Source organism: Carlito syrichta, unplaced genomic scaffold (genome assembly GCF_000164805.1).
Source record: "Carlito syrichta isolate Samal-C Ts95f unplaced genomic scaffold, Tarsius_syrichta-2.0.1 Scaffold305642, whole genome shotgun sequence".
NCBI classification, from domain to species: Eukaryota; Metazoa; Chordata; class Mammalia; order Primates; family Tarsiidae; genus Carlito; species Carlito syrichta.
In genome coordinates, this window is record NW_007249738.1 from 772,874 (window position 1) to 776,456 (window position 3,583).

The following is a 3,583-nucleotide window of genomic DNA, read 5'->3' on the forward strand; positions in this document are numbered from 1 at the left end:
AAGTCAACAAATACACTTTTAAAACGTGACTCACAGTAGCTGAAGGTATCTGGTCTTTAATTATTAGATGTTTCATTTGCTTGTGGTGATTATAATCAATGTTGCAATGAACACTCATATTTTAAAATGTGCCTACTTATCTAATTAATTGACTCCCACTGAAAACTTTTTTTTTTTTTGAGTTGGAGTTTCACTCTGTCGCCCAGGCTGGAGTGCAGTGGCACAATCATGGACTACCGCAGCCTCGAGACTTGCTGTACTCAGGTGATCCTTTCCCTTCAGCCTTCCAAGTAGCTGGAAATACATGCGCACCACCATGCTCAGCTAATTATTTTTTGGTTTATTGTAGAGATGAGGTCTCCTAAGTTGCCCAGGCTGGGCTCCAAACCCTGGGCTCAGGCAATCCTCTCGCCTCAGTCTCCCAAAGATTACAGGCTTGAGCCACTGCCCCCAAACTCCCACTGGAAAATTTTAAGGATAGTTAGATGAACCATAATTCAGGTTTAGGAAGCAGGTAGGTGAGTTGGAAGAAGTAAATCCAATTTCGCCTTTCTACCTTACTTAATCCTCCTAACAGCCACATAAAGTAGATAAAAACATCACCACTATTTCAAACTTTCCTTTCTTTTTTTTTTGACACAGTCTTGCTCTGTCACGCAGGCTGGAGTACAGTGGTTCGATCATAGCTCACCACAGCCTTGAACTCCTGGACTCAAGTGATTCTTCCATTTCAGCCTCCCAAGTAGTTAGGATTGCAGGCTCATGTCACTGTGTCCAGCTAATTTTTAACTTTTTTGTAGAGATAGGGTCCCTCTATGTTGCCCAGGCTGGTCCTGAACTTCCAGCCTCAAATGATCCTCCTGCCTTGGCCTCCTAATGCACTAGGATTATAGACATGAGCCACTGTGCCTGGCCAAAACTCTGTTTTCAAAAGGTGAGGTAGAAGAAATCAAATAAAATGGAGATGAAGAATTTAAAACCAAGGAAAGGTAAGATTTGCCCAAGGAACACGGAAAATGTCCAGGTAATGGCCATCTATGCCTGAGTCAGAAGATTTGGGACCATGCCCAGGAGAAAATGCTTGGTCAGAAAGACCCAGAGTCAAATGTCTGCTATCCCGACTGGTAGACAGGTAAGCTACTCACTCTCTGAACCTTGACTTCCTCATTTGTCAAATGGAGCTAGCTCTTAGAGAGAGGTATGAGGGTGAGATAATGGCTGTGACACACCAGATACAAATTCCATTCTCTTGCTTTTCTTCTGACCCACATTTGTCAATCAAGTTTAACCTCATAACCTAATCACCTCCAAAGGCTCCACCACCTAATACATCACATGGCTTGGGATTCCTTTTATCTGTTTTCTTTTTTCCCTTCTTCTTCTTTTTTTTTGAGTCGCGGTCTCACTCTGTTGCCCAGGCTAGAGTGCAGTGGCATGATCACGGCTTACCACAGACTTGACCTCCTGGGCTCAAGTAATCCTCTTGCCTCAGCCTTCTAAAGTACTGGGATTACAGACACACATACCACCATGGCTGGGTCATTTTTAAATTTTTTTGTAGGGACAAGGTCTCATTATATTGCTCAGGCTAGTCTCGAACACTTTGGCTCAAATAATCCTCCCGCCTTGACCTCCCAAAATTCTGGGATTACAGGCATGAACCACCATACCCGGCCTTTTCTTTTCTTTTTTGTAGAAGTAGGGTCTTGCTGTATTGCCCAGTCTGGTTTTGAACTCCCTTCCTCAAGTGATCCTCTTGCCTTGACCTCCCAAAGTGCTGGGATTACAGTCATGAATCACTATGCTTGGCCCATTGGAGTTAGGATTTCAACACATGAATATTAGGGGGCCACAAACATTCTGTCCACAACAGAAGGAACGATGGCTCAATTAGGATTAGATTCAGTTGCCTACGACAACAAAACAACAGTGGTTTCAACAATACAGCAGATAATTTGGCTTCACATCAGTGAAGTCTGAGGTCAGCAGTTCAAGGCTTACACGGCTGTTTTGTTCCCCAAAGGCCTTGAAAACGCAGGCTTCGCTGGGCACGGTGGTTCATGCCTGTAATCCCAGCATTTTGGGAGGCGGAGACAAGAGGATTACCTGAGCCCAGGGGTTCGAGACCAGCCTGGGCAACTTGGTGAAAATTTGTCTCTACATAAATAAAAAAACCAGCCAGGCTTGGTGGCACATGCCTGTGGTGCCAGCTGCTTGGAAGGCTGAGGCAGAAGGATTGCCTGAGCCCAGCTGGTCCAGGCTGCAGTGGCTATGAGTGTGCCACTGCCTTTCAGCCTCCTGCAACAGAGTGAGATGCTGACTCAAAAAAAAAAAAGAAAAGAAAATGCAGGCTTCTTCTAGTTCTCTGATCCGCCCTCCCCCTCCTGCCGGGCTCCGGCAATCCTTCTGCCTCAGCCTTCCAACTAGCTGGAACTACAGGCACGTGCAACCACACCTGGCTAATTTTTGATTTATTGTAGAGATGAGGTCTTGCTAAGTTGCCCAGGCGGGTCTCGAGAGTGAGAGTGACAGCCTTCCATCCATCCATGTTCATTCCCATTAGGGAGCCTTGGCACTGCTGTTCTCTTTTCCTAAAAATCTCAGCTGGGTGTCTCTTTATCTGCCTTCAAGTCTCAGCTTTGGAACGTGGTCACCTTCTCAAAGAGACCTTCCCCGATCACACCTGCCTTCTTTTCTTCGTCTCACTTTCCCCTCCATATCACCTGGTTCTGAGATCTACCAGCTGTGTGATGTCGGGCAGTTTCCTTGATTGCTCTGTGTCTCAGTTTCTTCACCTGTAAAATGAGGATATTGTGGCACCACAGTAGCCAGGGGCGGTGGCTCACACCTGACATCCCAGCACTTTGGAGGCTGAGGCAAGAGGATTGCCTGAGCCCAGGAGTTTGAGGCCAGCCTGGGCAACATGGTGAGATTTTGTCTCTACAATAAATCCAAAAATTAGCCCTCGTGGTGGCTCACCTATAGTCCCAGCCACTCAGGAGGCTGAGGCGGAAGAATAGCCTGAGCCCAGCAGGTCGAGGCTATAGTGGCCATGATGGTGCCACTGTACTCCAGCCTGGGTGTCAGGGTGAGACTCCAACTCAAAAAAAAAAAAAAAATCACACCATAGAAAGGTTATACTACAGATGGATGGGAGTGGTTAGCTGTTGGGAGAAGGGGGGAAATGAGATGGTGATGTCCAGTGTCTACATCAGAGCTTGGAACAAAGTAGGATCTCAATAATATTTGTGGAATTCATGAAAATATTACATTAACAAATTGATCCTGGCCAGGCTCAGTGATTCAGCCTGTAATCCCAGCACTTTGGGAGTCCGAGGCGAGTGAATCGCTTGAGCCCGTGGGTTTGAGAGTAGCCCGGGCAACTTGGTGAGACCTCATCTTTACAATAAATCAAAAATTAGCTGGGCGTGGTAGTGCGTGCCTGTTGTTCCGGCTACTTGGAAGGCTGAGGCAGAAGGATTGCTAGAGCCCAGCAGGTCGAGGCTAGGGTGGCCATGAGCATGCCACTGCACTCCAGTTTGGGTGACAGAGTGAGACTCCGACTCAAAAAAAAAAAAAAAAA